General features: G+C 44.4%; 1 protein-coding gene and 1 long non-coding RNA gene across 5 annotated transcripts in view; one reads left to right on the forward strand and one right to left on the reverse strand.

Moving 5' to 3' along the window:
* Positions 1-16,701, forward strand: part of Ptger3 (prostaglandin E receptor 3) — a 172,355-nt gene that overhangs the window by 56,448 nt on the left and 99,206 nt on the right. The window lies entirely within an intron of this gene.
* On the reverse strand, positions 7,212-8,829 carry LOC134478125 (uncharacterized). Its single transcript, XR_010050561.1, has 2 exons — positions 8,538-8,829; positions 7,212-7,515 (listed from the first exon to the last, which is right to left on the reverse strand). It is a non-coding gene; the product is annotated as an uncharacterized LOC134478125 (long non-coding RNA).

Consider the following 16,701-nt stretch of genomic DNA (forward strand, 5'->3'; position numbering starts at 1 on the left):
ATTCCACAGCAGTGTCCTACATGAGTCCAGCTGAAGACCTAGAGCCCATGACAATGCCTCCGAAGAGTCCAGCTGGAGATCTACAGCCCATGTCAAGGACTCACACCAGTCTTTTACGGATCCGTGCTGGGAAGGCCCATAGGTCAGCGGTGGAACCCAGAAGGTCTATGCCGGCAGGGTGAAGGAGCTGTGCTGGTAGATTGAGGATGCTGAGAAGTCACACTCAAAATAAGGACCAGGGCTGCCCTGAAAAGCACCATAGCCGTCCTCAGTGACACAGAGGTCCTGAACTCCTCCCATGATAAGAACAGTCAAGTACATGCCAAGAAGCCAGCCTGATGAGTTTGTCCTGGAGATTAAATAGCTCACATCTTCCCCTCTGGAGCCAGCAAGTGATGCTCAAAGTAACGACCAGAGCTTCCCCAAAGTGAACCCCAGCCACCTACATCAACAAGGTCCTGAGATTCTTCCATGACAATGGTGGAACTCACACTGGGGAAGCTAGGCATGATGAGCTCCTCCAAGAGAACCAACGGCTCAAACAGCAACACTTAGTGAAACCCACAATGCCTAGCTCTACTTCTCTATGTCTCTATTTATGTTGGCAACTTTCCTCAGGTGGACCATACTGATTTGATTTAGCTGGTGTTAAATTGATCACTAGTTTTCAATCCATAATGCCAGGTAAACATTCAGAGATAATCTAATGTTTTGATTGCTAGTATTGTCTCTGATGAAAATGGAATTGTGAAGCGGTACACATCAGTCAGTTAAACATTTCAGTTCCATTAACTTACCATATTTCTCTGCTAATTCAAAAAGTACTTCATTACCTTATAGGTCCAGGATCCTATTTATAATCATTGATAATTATTTAGTGCTACAAAAAAAGTTCCACTGTGTGAAGTATCTGCGCGATTCTGGCTCAGCAATGTTTGTTTTTAGCTTCCCGCATTTGATCAGTAAGTGACACTCCAGTGGAGAGTCTTCTTTAATCAGCTAACACATTTACATTTTTGTTTTCAGTGTCACTCCAAGTCCTTCTTATGTTCTAATTTAAAACTAAGAAACTTTATGTTAGCCAGATACCCATCCCCAATAATACCCTTTTAGCCTACATACTTACATGCATGTAGCTCATAAAAACATGCACTATAAAAGCAAAATTCTTCCACAGAATCACAAAACTGAGTAGGGAGAGAAAAGAAGTTAATGCGAGCCAAAAAAAAAAAAAAAAAAAAAAAAAAAGCCCCTTTTAAAAGGAGATTAATCCAGGGGCTGGGGGTTTAGCTCAGCGGCATAAGCGCCTGCCTTGCAAGCAGGCAGTCGTGAGTTTGATCTCTGGTACCGATAAAAACGAGAAAGACAAAAAAAAAAAAGGAGATTATCCCCACTCCAAAGAAACAAAATGCCTTTCCAATTCAAATATAAGTGTGCGCCAAAATGATTGTCCTAGCCATGATAACACATCGACACTTGATTTGATAGCCCTAATGTCCTTTGAGGGACAGTGAGGCTGATGTTATTGTTGTCCCCATGTCAGTGATAAGGAAATGAAGCCGTGTAAAAGGGAGTCAGCCTTTCCAGTTTCCCTGATTTGGAATCCAAGTCCTTTCTCCTGCATCCTCTGGCGGTAAACCCAGTGGAGAGGGGACAGATTGCTGCTGCTTCGTGGTGTGAGGCTGCACCAACTCTCTCCTTTGAAAATGCCAAAATACTGTACAGTGCAAATTTTGGGGAAACCTACATGCAAACTGCCTGAAATTAGCATTGAACTTTGGAGTATGACATCTTGTGGCCCCATAAAGCCATGCTCCTTATGCCATGCCTAAAGCATGGGAGACAGAAAATTTTAGGTAATAACGTGGTGGAACTCTTAGCTTTCTTTTATTAATGTGGCTCTCCTTTGTATTACTTTGGATTTTCCCTTGACACCTGCTTGGATTTTCTTTTGGTTGATGAGACAGCTACATAATTATGTGAAGTCTTTGTCAGCTTAAGAGAAAATGAGAATAACAACTTTAAGAAGAATATAAAAGAATATGTCCCTGCTTCTTATATAAATTCTGAGTATAGACAGGCCAGGGCTGCTCCAGCCACTTCCTGATTATCAGCGACCATCGGGTCCTGACCTAGATCCCCCATCTCCCAAACGAGTGTACAGTGACGGCTTAAATAAAATGAGACAAGTGGTATGATTTTAGGGCTCCAGAAAGCGAGTGTGAGACTCTGAGGGCAAGACCAAGACTTTTATGGACCACCCATACATATTTATTAGGTCCAAAACAAAGGGTGGGGAAACTGAGAAAAGCATGGGAAATGAGCAAGACCTTGGGAGTCACTTCAAAGACTTCTCCAAGTAGTAAATTATACCAATTTAGGAGAATCGTCTTATCTCCAGGATGACATTTATGGTAGGAGTGGACTGCAGGAGTGAGATTCCTTGAACTGCAGTCTCTGTCTACTTAATTAGTGCTGGAGCCAAGGTGTCCTCAGCTGTGGCCTTATCTTGCCTTTTGAGGTATCTTCTGCCCTCACGGGCCACTGTGAGGCCTCAGCCAGGACCAGTGATTCATAGAGGTTCACTTACTATGAATCAGCTCCCATCACCAAGAAAGGGGCCGAGGCCTACGACAGACTCACAGGTAAACATAGAAAGCCAATGAGTTAATTTTAAATCCTGCTCAGAGCTGCTTCATAGTGGTCTCTGACAAAAGACTAAAGCTAATTTTATCTGTTATTCTTAGTATAGTGCCTCATGGTACAGTATGGTTGCTTGAACTCCAGCCTTTCACATGCCTTCTGGTCAGCAGGAAGGGGCAAGGATGAACTCTTCGGGTCCCTTTAGAACTTCTCCAAAGCTGCATCATTTCTGGATGTATACAATTAGCCAGAATTAGTCCATGTCCACACTTCACTAGGACAGAGGTGGAAATTTGGTTTTAGTTGATATCCACTTAATAATCAGGGCTCCGTTATCAAGAACAGGGGAACAGCTACTAGGCAGCGATGTTTGATTCCCTGCCACAGAGAACGGTTTCTTCCTTATTGCACCTGTATCGCATGACTTCAAAATACCTTCCTTCTGGATGAGTTATTTTATAGCAGAGAATTTATCAAGGTTCTGTCTGAGGACGGGAGCTATTATATTATTAAGAGCAAGCGAAGCTGAATAATCAATAATTGAACATACTGATTTATATTTAAAACAAGCAGGTAGCTTTTCACGTCTTTCATGTAAAATTCAGATTGCAAGTGGCCGTGCTGTTTACCAATGGAGAGCAGGAATCTTCCTCTTAATACGATACTCACATCCCTTACAGAAGTGGGAACACCTTGAGAGTTTAGACTCAGCCTGACTATTAAATACAAACGGTTAAGACTCCACAGTGAGCACTTCTTAATCCTCTACAGCTTTTCACATTTTTATCGGCTTTGAGTTGAGATTTTTCTTTTAATGCCTAGGGTGGCATCTTACACATAAAAGATATTTGGTGCTAAATTGAGTTGACCTTCACTACTAAGTTGAATTTATTTGTCACACATACGGAAGACCCTTGATAGCTTCTGCTATATCTGATCATTGTTCCCAAGACACTGTTACCCAGGCTCCGACTTGGTTTGATTGGAACAGGTGCTTGTGGCTTATTGCTATGCATGGTAGGAGCTGCAGGGGATCATTTCTCAGCTATGTGTTTAGCCCCAGGCCTGGCCACACCTGCAGCTTCCTAGAGCGGGAAATCCTCCAGGATACCCAAGTGCATGGAGATTAATCAGTGCAACTCTGACCTACGGAATACAGACTCATTTATCATGAAATCCTTTACTCAGTGCAATTACCATATTTATAGGTCTCTAATCTTATTTAATCCTTCTCAGCTATTGATTTGGTAGCATGCTATTAGCATCATATGATTATTTTCTTTTTTCATCTGAGCTGTATTTTTTGTGATTTCCCCTTTAAAGTAGATAAAGTTTTTTTTTTTTTTTTTGTCTTTTTCGTTTTTATCGGTACCAGGGATCGAACTCACGACTGCCTGCTTGCAAGGCAGGTGCTTATGCCGCTGAGTTAAATCCCCAGCCCGTAGATAAAGTTTCAATGAGAGCCTTGGTTGGACTCTTTAATTACAAATAATTCAATAAAATATAGTTTTTAACTTTGTAAAGATTTATCTTTAGAAATGCATTTTGCTTTCACAATTGAAACATATATAATATATATATATATATTATATATTGCTGTAGTACATAATATGCAAGGTAACATAATAGAAAATGCACTCTCCCCCACGCCCTGCCAGTACACTTCTGTTTGTCAGTTGCTCAGGTGACAGTTCCCTTCCAGTTCCAGTTGCTTCTGTCTCCTAGAAACGGCTGGTCACTGTGATGCACGCCGCGTAAACCAATCCCCAATGGACCATCCTGCTTCTGTACTTCCTGCTTGCCTATCCCGTATAAGCCCTAAGCCACCTGAGACTGGGGCCTGATACCCCTGGAATGATCCCGATCAGTGCCCGTAGACATAAATAAATCTGCCTCCAAAGCGTGGGTGACATTTCTGTGTTACTGCTTGCTGTCGCAGTAGCATGTGAGGGTCACACTCATCACAGGGAGGTGGTACATGTGTGTAGCACATCTGAATTCCTTTTTTATTCCCTCCTCTCCCTTCTCTCAGCCTCCCATCTATTTCTTGGATCCCACCTACACACATGCACACACACACACACACACACACACACACACACACACACTGTATATGTTTGTAGTACATAATGAAGACATTTCTTATGGGAACTTGAGACATACACACAATACTTCACAATTCTTTTTTTTTCAATCTCGTTTCCCTGTCCTCCCTTCCCCCTCCCACCATCTCTTGGTTCCCTTCCCATCTATCTCATTATTTTCTATTGTCTGTCTTTTATTTTGCTCTTTATCTATCCTTTGGGTTTCTCCTATAAGAGAAACCATGCAATATTTAAGTTTGTGTGTGTGATTTATTTCACGTAACCTTATGGTCTCAAGGTGTATCCATTTTCCTACAGAAAGTTTATCCTTCTTTATGGCACCATAGTACTCCATTGTGTTAAATAGCACATTTTCTTTATCCATTTATTTATTGATGGATGTGTAGGCTGCTTTCAAGGGGTTCCTATTGTTTACTATGCTTATATAAACATGGGTGTGCATATATTACTCTAGTATGATGCCTTTAAATGGGAAGATACCTGGAAGAGGAAAAGCTAAATTAAATAAAATTTTTAGTTTTCACTTTTTGAGAAGTCTCCATTACTGGTTTACAGAGTAGTTGTGCTAGTTTAAACTCCTATCAACAATGAAAAAGCCTCTCGCCTTGCGACACAGCTTCACCAGTATTTGTTACCACTTGATTTCTTGAAAATAGCCTTCATTTCTGGAGTGAGATGGAGTCTCAGTGTTATTTTTAATTTGAATTTCTCCAATGACCAGCAGTGTTGAATATTTTGTCACGTATTTGCTGGCCGCTTTGTACTTCTGACAGGGGTCATTCATTTCAGTTGCCCATATTTTGAGTGGGTCTTTTGCTTTGGGGGCAGGGTTGCCTTTTTTGAGCTTTTTATATATTCTAGATATTAACCCTTTGTCTGAGGAACGGCTGGAAATTTTTTCCCTTTCTGTAAGCTCTCTCTTCGCTCTGTTGGTTTCCTTGGCTATGCCGAGATTTTTAACTTGATCTGATCTGAGTCATTGACCATGTCGGGTAAATGCTCTTATTTTTCATGGTTTCTCCCAGGTCCTCCTTCCCTTAGATGGTGGTATGGGGAAGAGAAGGCTCACGTGTGGCTGATAACGGGAGTCCTGGGCCTTCCGTGACCTCCCGAGAGCTGGCTTTTGTTTGCCTGCTTGCTGGACAGGCCTGGGGAAGCCTGCTGTCTCCTCACGTGCTGTGAGCCCTGCTGTCCCTCTTGGCTGCCCTGCCTTTCTGTCCTTCCTCTGGCACGAAGACCCTGCAGGCTCAGCTGCCTCTTTCTTCTGCTGCTTTGGGCTCTTTGCCCCGCAGGACCTGCTCTCCAGCAGGTGAGCAAGTTGAGCTGGACCACTCACTGCAGCTGCACAACAGCGGCCTCCTAAATCCCGGCAGGTCCGGGGAGGCTACAGGACGGGCAGGAATCATGACTGCCCCCTCCCCATGTACCCATGGGTCCTGGGACACCCTGGAGGCTGTATCCTCCAGCATATGGCTGTTCCTTCTTTCGAGCCGGGGTTTCTGTTCTTTCCCTCACTTCCTATAGTTCGATGCTGAGGCAGTACAGAGGATGAAGGACATCATCTGCACCTCTCTCTGGCATGGTCCTCTCCCCCTTAACCAGCAGGCATGCTCCATTTCTGCCACAACAAAGCAGGCACAGAGAGCAGTACCTTTACCAGTCCTAGCACCTGTACTAGGGAATAGTTCAGGGCTACTGTTCTTGTTTCACTAAAACACCCTTCAAGCTCAGAGTTTTCTATGCAAATAAATTGGGAAACACAGGATCTTGAGGAGCTGGCCTCGGGTGGCAGAGTCCACTTTTAGGGACACGACTGCATCCTCCTTGTTCTCAGAGCCCGCTGTGAAACAGATCAAACAAACCCAAAGAACTGGGCGTTGCAAAGATGAGGCTGGGAGGGTGAATCTCTGGAGAGCTGTAGTGCTGATTCCAACAATTGTTCTTGCTCTTGCCTGGTTTATTTCGCAGATTTGGGGAGCATACAAAAGATGAAACAGGAAGTGAGTCTGACCAGCTGTGTGTGTGATGCTCACTGAAACATAAAGGAAAAAATCTCCCTTTCCATAGGCAGTGTATTCCACATCAAGCCAGCAAGCAGAGCCAGGTAGTGTCACTTGGAGTCAGGTGCCATGCTGGGTTCTGTGGACTTATAGGACATTTACAACACAGCCCTGACTTCAAAGAGCTAGACACTTGTAGAAAAGATGACTCATTCATTCATCAAACACTTACAGAGTTAAGACTTTGTGACAGTGGCTATCAAGTGACACATTTCTGAATTCTGTTCAGAACCCAGGCAGTTCTCCATGTCCCTGCTATTCTGTGTCACCATGGACTTGCTCCAGCTTCTCTTAGGCCTTTGTGTTGTCGTCTGTCTCCAGGTGTCATGCCAACCTGCCTGCAACCCTCTCTTCATTCTCTAATTGCCCATCCACCCAAGTCCTCATGTACTTAGGATGAAAATATTTCACAAATTTTTTATTTTTATTTTTTCAACTGACCAAGAATCATAGCACGCATCATGCAGTTATTGTGTTCTTGTTTTGATGTGTTTCCTTAAAGGCACGGTCAAATGAAGCCACCACTGGATCAGCCATCTTTTCCCAGTGGCTTTTCTGAGAATGCCACTGCAGGCAGTGGTGGATGGGAAGAGAGGAAGTGAAAAATCAGAGTGGACTTCAAAACCAGAGATCACTCCTAAGGTTTATTGACCGTACCCTTTCGTGGATGTCCACAGATGGACGTTACCTCTCACAGCTCTGCAGATCTGCAGGGAGAGGGAAGGAGAGAAGTGAGTTGGAGAAGTGGACAGGTGCCTTTTGTGCCAGGAAATAGATTTCTGGCCTTTATTCGAAGGACATTAGGAAAATAAGCAGTTCTGCGAGGGATGTGTGCGGGAAGGTTTGTGTATGTATGTGTGCAATGATCATGCTTTTAAAGACAATGGTGGAGGCAACAGTTTTGTCTGCAGTATTGGGTGGTGTACACCAGACACCCAGTGAGCGGGGGCAGTGGTGTGCACCGGTGTGGTCCTACTCAAACGTAGACCTGTCAGCATCAAGAATCCCCTGCCAAGGCCTCAGAGGGAGGAACACTGCAGGTGAGAGGCAGCAGGGGTAGCCCGAGAGGTCTGACCCCGCAGATCTGTGTGACTGTCCACACTGCTGTCCACATACCCAGTGAGGTAATTTTGTGGGGGACAGTTCCTCTTGAGGCCGTAGCAGAGGCAGATGTACTGTGAAGCTAATGGAGCTCACGCTTCCAGCCCCCAGTGCACAGGCCTTGCCTAGACTGCGGACCTACATTTATATTCACTGGGTGAAAGAAGGTTGTGTAATTTTCAAGACCCACAAGGTCTGAATCCACCCAGATATACACGGAGGGGCTCTGGCAACAGAGTTAGTCCCTGCATGCCCAGAGCAAGGTCACCTTGTTCCCAGTGAGGACCATGATGGGAATTGTGTGTGGGCGCAGTGGAGAGCGGTAACTGCCTTGGCTGGTGGTCCCCAGAACCACTGAAAAACGATGCCCAGTTCCTGCCTAGTCCTCTGTGGACAGTGCTGACACTGTTTAGTGTTTTAGGCTCTTCAGGAAGAGACCGCCCCTTGGGTTAGGGCAAGTGAGACATTTTTTTAGAGTGGAATGGGACTGGTTATAGTTTCTAAGCTGCACCTGGGAGAAGCCCAAACAAGATTTTGAGAATCCTCCTTTAGGGGAGAAAATGGAATTTTGCACCTGTCCTCCATCTCTATTGAACCTAAGTTTTTACACCTGGTTAATTTTACTTACATTACTGATCAGCTATTCTTCCTTTCTACTGCCAATATAATTTCCTAACTTCATCATCTGCCCCCTCAGGAGTCTGGCACTGATGTTGTCATCTTCATTTTCTTGGTATTTCCAAAATCAGAGTCTCGAGAAAGGAAATTTCCGCCTTCAGGTTCATTAGCCTTCCCTGGTGAGGTCCTGGGTCGGTGGCTCCCCTGTGACTTGGGTCTCGTACTTTGTCCAATCAGGTGAGCCCGGGATCCTTCATAAAACAAAGACCTGTGGTTATCTTTGTGGCCGAAGTAATGGGCCAGAGCACTTTCCTTTTCAAAGGCTGCTAAGAGAAGCTCCCAGAATAAATGTCACTGCAGTAGGAATAACTAAGATTTCTCAAGTGCTTTCTTTGTATCACGTGTCAGCACCTGGTCCAAGCCTTTCCCCCACATCAACACTTTTCATCCTACCAACAACTTTGTGGGGTGGTTAGTACCATCACTCTGTTTTATTGCAGAAGACATTAAGACTGCAGATTTAATTAACATTCTCAAAGTCACACAGCTAAGAACAAGTGAAACCAGGGTTCCAACTAAGCAGTGTGTTCTAGGGTTCACCCATCTTCTATGCCTTGTGATCAAACGTGGGATCTTATGAAGGACAGGGAGAAATACAGACTAGATACAGAAAAATCACTTTCTAAAGGAAGTTGTGTCCACATGGTGGATGGGTTATAAAGGAGGAGCTAAAAATCACATGGAGTGGCTAGAGGAAAAGAGATTCCCCAGACACATAAAAAATATGAATCATGTACAATATGGGTTTTATGAAAACTTTCTTTTCAGTGGAAAAATAACAGGCTATTTAGAAGTATGGTGTCCACTATTTTGTCAAATGCAATAGAAGAAATCATTATATTCTTTCCTACAGGGAAGCAGTCTACAGTCCCAATTTCTCTGTCTCTGGATAACCCTCACCAAAGGACCTTCCTGACACTTTCGGGGTATTTAGAAACTCTCACCTTCCCTTCATATTATGTGAAGGGAACTCTTGGTTTCCTTTACTTCGTAGAACGAAATAAAGGCCACTTCTGTAATGAGGTCCACCTTCTGCGTTCACAGTCAAGTTTTTCAGCACCTGATAGCAAGCCTGGCCCGAGAGCAGGTCATATGAGCAAGGTGACAGAGGTGGAGCCGTGTGGACAGGTTCTGTGGTACCCTGAGCCTTCAGGTGCTCTTTCTGCTTGGGAGTCCAGACAAAAGGACTATTTTAATCTTTAACTGATCATCCTGCCTCAGGCTGTCGACAGCTGATCCTCACGATGATCCTCAAAATATTGCATCAGAGTTTTAAACTCCAGGGAAAGACAGCACTGGGCATCTCCAATCTCCACGCTTCTCTACCCATTTTTAGTGCAGAGTGGACGTGTGCCGTTACCAGCTGTGTGCACTCCATCCTTTCACTCTGGTTCTCCGGAACTCAGTGTTTACACAGCTTTCCCCTTCTCTCTCCCAGTTCTTCTTTTTATATCCTCTATTTTTGTGAAACCTCAAAGTCCCTCACAGGGAGCTCTTCCACTTCCAAAGCTCTAGATTCCTGAGCTATCTGCGGCCTTACCAAGTGAGGATACGGATGGACCAAGGTCCATCGTAATGGAAGGGGGAAATGACAGACTGCACCTGAAAAGACCAAGACTTTAAGAGAGGTCACGGAAACCCAACCCGAGGAACAGTCCGATCTTTCTGGCCAGGGAGGCAGGACCCCCACCAAGGAGGATGTTAGATTGCAGAGAAGGCTGTCCAACGGGAAAGTCTCTAACCCAGCTAGAGCTGCTCCAGGTCCCTTGAGAACCTGAGGAGGACCATCAGGAGGACAGACGCCATCTGCTCAGTCAGCTTCTCCAGACAGTTTGAGCTCCGAGGAGAGAGACAAGAAGGAAAGGAAACATTGGAGAGTAAAAAGGCAAAGCCATTTCTTTTTGTCACTAATGTGACACAGCACAGTAGGCCCTGGAGTAGAAATGACCCCAATAGACCAGCAAGCAAACAGCGACATCAGATATGCATGTATCAGCCCTCTCCCCATTTTCTGCTGGTTTTTGCTGAGATTACATAACCTATCTTTAGCCCTTTGACAGAATAATTACCTAATTGATATTTTTTTTCAGAAAGGGAAGTTTGAGAGTTATCTAATGAATTAGAAGCCAAGGACCTCAATTCTGGTTCAGGGTCTAGGCCTAGATATGAGCCAGTAATTCAACTTTACTGAGCTTGGATGGTTCTGGTCTCTGGAATGGAAATGTTTACCCATTTCAAGACATGGTATATAAAGACACAAATCATTCATTCGAGCATCCAGTGGCAGTTAAGCCACACGGCGGCCGGCTCTGGTCCAGTTACTCAAGCGCATCACAAACCAAGCGGATGAAACGATCTGTGCCCTTTGGGGGACTCAGGGCCGAGCACAGTTGTTCTCATAGTTCAGCTTTTCATTCTGCACAGTTATCTATGCCTTTCTCTCTTTCCCCCTCTTTGCTTTCCTCTGTTCTTCCTTCCTTCCTTCCTTCCTTCTTTCCTTCCTTCCTTTTTTCCTCCCTTCCTTTCTCTGCCTACCTGCTTCCCTTCCATTCCTTTCCTCCTCCTCTCCTCTTTCATTTTCCTTCCTTCCTTTTCTTTTCTTTCTTTCATCATGAAACAAATGTTTGCTGAATAGCTTACGCTCTGACATGTTTACAAATGGATCAAAGCAGTAATTATTGGATCTGATGATGGAACAAAATCAAGGAAGCTGGATTCTGGGTCCAATTTGCTATAAACTAGCCTTTTGAGTATATATAAAAAAGCACAAAACAACTTCGCCTCGGCTCCTCCTCTCCACAGAGAGGATTGGTTGTGTAATCTCTGAGGCTCCTTTTAGCTTTAACGTGGGCAGTTTTGTTTACGCTTGCAGTGATCTCCCCCCTCTCAGTGGTAGCTGGCAAAGCCCCTTGGAAGGATTTAGTAGCTCTCAGGATCTGTCCTGTGAATTCTATCCAAGTAGAGGAAGACAAGTGTCACTGTGCTATTCACTGGAGCATAATCGAGTGGCATTTTCTATCACTTATTCTGTCTTCAATTATTTCCCCACTGGATTACACATCCTTCAAGGCAGAAATCAGTGCATTTTACATATTATTGTTCCAATGCACTCAGGAAGTTGAATTTATACTTCAACTTTTAAAACTTACCTAAAATTTCCTCATCTTTCTGGGTTAAATTCTGTCCCTATTTCCTTAGATGTTTTGCTGAGTAATTTACCAGTTAACTTAATTACTTTCACCTTTAAAGTATCATGAAAATATGAATTTTAGTGCACTCTTCATAAAAAATTTAATCAGTCCATTTCTGATTAATAAAGTTTCATTATACTTATATAAAAAGAGGGGGACACATTTGTGAGTATTAAAGCTTCATACTACATTCTTATCCAGCGCAAACCCTACAATACCAACAGCTACCAAGAGACAAGTGTTCGTAGCATAAGGTTGTAGTTCAGTTACGGGGTTGGTGGAAGCCATCATGATGGTGTGGTTGGTCCCCAGGTTCTGGAACCAGACAGCTCACACTGGAACCCAAATTCTGCTACTTACCTGGGCAACGCCCTCCTGGGGCCTCTCTGTTCCACCTGATAAGCAGAGATGCTGATAATCAAATGAGCTGAGACCACAAAGCAGTTAGAGTAGCACCCACAGAGGGAAGACACTTTGTCATTTTTGCAGACTGCCTAGGTGGGCATGGTAGACAGGAAATAAGCGCACAGAGTGCAGAGAGAAGCTGGTGGAGTAGGAGGCAGGCAGGACCTCGGGATGCGTTTACAGGGAGGGGTGGCCTCAAGCAGTCCGGCACAGGCATTGGTGTGTATTTTGTTTCCCAAGCTAAGCAAAGCCCGTGTGTATCTGTCTAAAAGTGGATAGGAAGACAGGAGAGGGATGGGTCGCCATGAGAGCAAGATGAAGTATAACACGGACAGGGCTGAGTTGAGGTGATGGGAGGGAATTCTCTAAGTCATGTCTGTTCTTCAAAAGAAACCTCAGGGACACACCAGAGCCTGCGGTCTCGCTGGAGGGCTAACTGAGTGCTTAGCACACAGAGCCAGGGTGTCTGGGAGCACAGACCTCAGTGTCCTTGTCCAAACCTCTGAGTGTCACAGGATCCACAAACAAAGGAGCAAGGAGCAAAGACTGGGCCGTGTTCGGTGTCTGTGTCACCCGTCACAGATCACAATCACCACAGGAAAACAATTTGGTCCAAGGGTCGAATTCAAGTTCACTGAAGGATCAGCCTCCTCCTCTGCAAACACATAGATAATGCTTAATGTCTTCGCTGAGTTCTGTAAGCGCCCTGTAATCTGGCTTGGTAAGCAACACTGCTTCAGTGGAAAGCCAGGGCTCTTGTACCCAGAAGGAGAAGCTGCCCTGCTCATAGCTCCCCTGCGGGCTAATCTGAAGCAGAAGCAAGAGGAGCTGCCCTGTGCAGGCTCCGGAGAGGCCTCGCTTTGCCGCGAGTGAAAGGTCACCGTGGATTACAGAGGACAAGCAGGAAATGGAATTAAGAGCAAAATAGTGTTTTCGTTCTCCTGAGTACGAAGATTTGCTAGGTCCTGGACCTCACGATCTTCGCCCTGGGGAAAGTCAGTTATTTGCCTCGAATTCTATTTCATTCAGTGCTTATAGGGAGAAACCGACAGGCAGACTAATCAAGCACAATTCGCTAAGTCCCTCGACATAAAAATCTCTGTGGCATAGGGTGAGTTTCAGATCAATATTTCTACCTTCCCTTCCTCCCACCCAAAGTAATTCTGTTTTAAAATATTGCTTTTCCTATAGATGACAGACAGGCTTTGTCTCGGGAATTGGTAGTGTGAAGGGGATTATTTCAGGAAGGAAACCTCCCACAGATTCCCAATCCGTGCATATGGCAGGCTCCTCTCCTACCGGCTGAATGCAGGCTGCCAGATGGTGTTTCCTACCTGCTGGCCCCACGCTAGCGCTGCTTGCCACTCCTACGCCCTCTGTTTCCTGCTATTCACACGGTGACCTTCGGAGCCAGCAGAACCTAGATGTGCTGTCTCCCTAAAGCAGCCGGGAGTGATGGACGCGGAGTAGAAAATCACTTGTCTGAAGACAGGTCACACTTAGAAGAGCTCTCCATCCTCGGAGTTCCTGAAGGACCAGGCTGAGACTGATTCCTGGGAAACTCCCTCCCTCCCTCTCCACCGTTCTCTTCCTCCTACTGTCTGCCTTCAATATTGGTTTCTCCCAAGAAAAAGTACTTAATAATCAACTTGCATGTAAATCCTTGGCTCAAGGTCTGATTTTGGGAATACTTGACTGAAGATAGCACTTACTTACCATTCATTTATTCACACACACACACAAAAAAATATCTAGGTGCCTTCTCAATTCAGTTGCATTATATGAAATGTAACCATGGATACGCTAAGGTACTGTGTGGGACATGCAGGGTACACATTTTGGAGCTAAGGGACATTTCTAAAGTATGAACAAGCCACTGTAGCTATTGAAGAAACTTACACCTAGTAGGTTCTCATGAGTGGTGAAAATACTTGTTCAACCCTGGGTCTTATTTTGATTTTAGCCATTGAGAAAGATTCAGGCATTGTCCTGGGATTCTATTCAATTCAGTGTTTATGGGGGTGTTTAATTATGAACCCGAGGATGAGAAACTGACAAAGAGACTAATAAGGGGATAAGTATACCCTGAGTAACATAAAATGCTACAGAAAGAATGGTATATTTCCAAGCAAATGAAAGGCTGGGTCTTGTAGGATAAGCAGATTTCGTCCTGGAGAGCTGGAGAGAGGCATTTTAGAAAGAGGAAATAGCACTCTCCGTTCACACCACAAATGCAATTGCAATTAGGTCTCAGACAGAGTAAGTAGGTTAAGGATTCAGGTAGTGATGCGTGCAGGTCAGAGGCGAATCTCGAGGCATAGGCTGGATCCAGGCAGCGGTGAATCTTAGGTACTGCAGGACTTTATCCCGTCTGCATGGGAATCTTTCAGAGATATCTAGGACTCCCCCAGGTTTGTCTTAAAGAGAATGTGAAGGATGTATTTGGAGAAAAATTTGGGTCAGAAACAATAGTTGGCTATCAAGTTAAACCAAACTTAATTTCCAATACACAATGATTTTAAAAATAGGATTTATTGCCAGGCATGATGGCGCACACATATAATCTCAGCACTTGGGAGGCTGAGGCAGGTAGTCCACTATGAGATGGAGACCAGCCTGGACTGCAAATGAATTCAAGGCCAGCTGGAACTGCATAGTGAGCCATTGTCTCAAAAAGACAAAAAAAAAAAATAGGATTTATTTTAAAAGCAGTTGACAGCAGAACTGGCCAGAAGGCGCACAAATTTCTAACATGCCCCTACCACCATGATAAATATACATTTGTTACACTGATGAATCTAATGACACTATCTTCTCCCATAGTGCACAGCTTTCATGAGGGTCCACTTTCACTGTGGATAAGCTATGGACAAATGTGTAACAACATGTACCTACCGTTCTGGAAGAATTATACAGTGTAAAGCACAGGACATTTTTAGGGGCAGGACTACCCAACTCTTTCTAATTCATCAGAACGTAATTTCATATGGTTCAAACTAATGCACTTGTCAAAAACAAAGGGTGATGATTTGAAGTGTAATTCTTGATGCCAAGCAAACAGGTCATTGCACAGCCTTCAGGGAATGCCTTCCTAAAACAGAAATCTCTCACTTGTTTAGCACAAGCCACGAAATGGAAAGCTTGCCTCGGCTGTACATAAGTTTGGGTACTTGGGAGGCAAAGGCAAGAGGCTTGCAAGTGTAAGGCAAGGCTGGGCAAATTTAGCGAGACCCCATCTCAATCTACCAATCTATGGGAGTAGGGCTGGGGATGTAGTTCAGTGTGGAGCACTTGTCCAGCGTGCATGTGACACTGGGCTCAGTCCCCAGGACCAAAAAGGAAAAAATAAAAATGGAAGCCCACGGGTCTATGTGGATAGTTTAGGTACAGCCCTGCGCTTGGAAGAGGCAGCTGCGTCAGACATTCGCTGCTTTCTTTGAAAGAAAAACTGCTCTAGTCGGCCGATATAAAAGACTGAGGAAATGCTGGATTCCTTTCCATTCTGTTTTTTTTTTCTTTTTCTTGTAATGAGTGCAAGAATTTGAGTCATTCTGTTTTTTTTTTTTTTTTTTTTTTTTTTTTTTTGTAAGAGAATTACTGAGAAATGTATAAAGAAACTTTATTTTCAACTGTGACAAAACTGTTCTCAGGAGTTTTGGGTTAAGCTGATGGATTTAGGCTAGGATTCAGAGAATGTGACTAAGGGGTGGGGCTCAGGACCAGAAAGGTCAGTCATCTGTGCTGACCACAGCCTGTATGCCAGGTACTGTAATCATTTCCTGGGCAAGCACTGGTAACCAAACAAGATATGGATCCTGCTGTCTCAAAGCTTATACATGAGGTATAATGACAAATATTAAACAAGTTAGCACTGAGTGAGTATTAGTTTCAAACTATAATGAATTCCTTAAAATGTAGCATTCTACAGTTCTACAGTAGGGGACCAAGAGGTCCTCTGAGGAAGTGTTTTTCCAAGTTGAGACCTGTCTGATGAGTGGGAGCTGGCCAGGTAGTAAAGAAGTGGAAGAAAACTTGAGAGAGAAAGAGAGAGAGAGAGAAAGAGAGAGAGAGAGAGAGAGAGAGAGAGAGAGAGAGAGAGACTGCAAGTGCAGAGGCCCTGGGGTAGAAAGGAGAATAACGCTCTTTATAATCTTCACAGATGACCATCATGGTGTAAGCACGCAAGAACAAAAGGGAAAAGGTTAGAAATGAAGCTAGAGGTTTAGCCAAAAGCCAGATTGATCAGGGCCCTCAAGCTCAAGTTAAAAATTCTGGTCTTTATTCTAACAGCAATAGGAAATCCTGAAAACCAGTCAGCTGGGGCGGGGGAGGGAGTGGATAGATTTTGATTTGCCTGCATGGAACCCCTTGAAGTCAGTAAGCTCTTGTCTGATCTTTAGCGAGGGGTGAATGTGTCACATCCGCCCCACTCTCCTGGCTTGTGTGTAGAAGGGATAAAGGGTAAGAAGCGAAAAACAGAAGTAGGGATGCGTGGGTCTCAGGGAGCCGGTGCCTAAA

The sequence above is a fragment of the Cavia porcellus genome, unplaced genomic scaffold (assembly GCF_034190915.1).
Source record: "Cavia porcellus strain 051 isolate PalLab524CR breed Dunkin Hartley unplaced genomic scaffold, mCavPor4.1 scaffold_1, whole genome shotgun sequence".
NCBI lineage: Eukaryota > Metazoa > Chordata > Mammalia > Rodentia > Caviidae > Cavia > Cavia porcellus.